This window comes from Penaeus monodon, chromosome 24 (genome assembly GCF_015228065.2).
Source record: "Penaeus monodon isolate SGIC_2016 chromosome 24, NSTDA_Pmon_1, whole genome shotgun sequence".
Classification (NCBI taxonomy): Eukaryota; Metazoa; Arthropoda; class Malacostraca; order Decapoda; family Penaeidae; genus Penaeus; species Penaeus monodon.
In genome coordinates this window covers 20,239,312-20,239,517 of record NC_051409.1, presented here as the reverse complement: position 1 = coordinate 20,239,517, position 206 = coordinate 20,239,312, and positions in this window count along the sequence as shown.

The following is a 206-nucleotide window of genomic DNA, read 5'->3' as shown; positions in this document are numbered from 1 at the left end:
CTTGGCCTCCCGCACTGAATACACAACGGGGAGGGTGGAGGGGATGGGCGCCTCTCGAGGACCAGTCTCTTGTCCTGCGGCAAGTCGAGTGGCAGCGCCTCACCCTCGGAGTGATCTCAAAGATCAAGTATAATCAACGACACTCATCCCGTGGGAGTGACAGAAAGTGACGGGATAATCAGAACTTGATGATGCTTGCTCTCAAA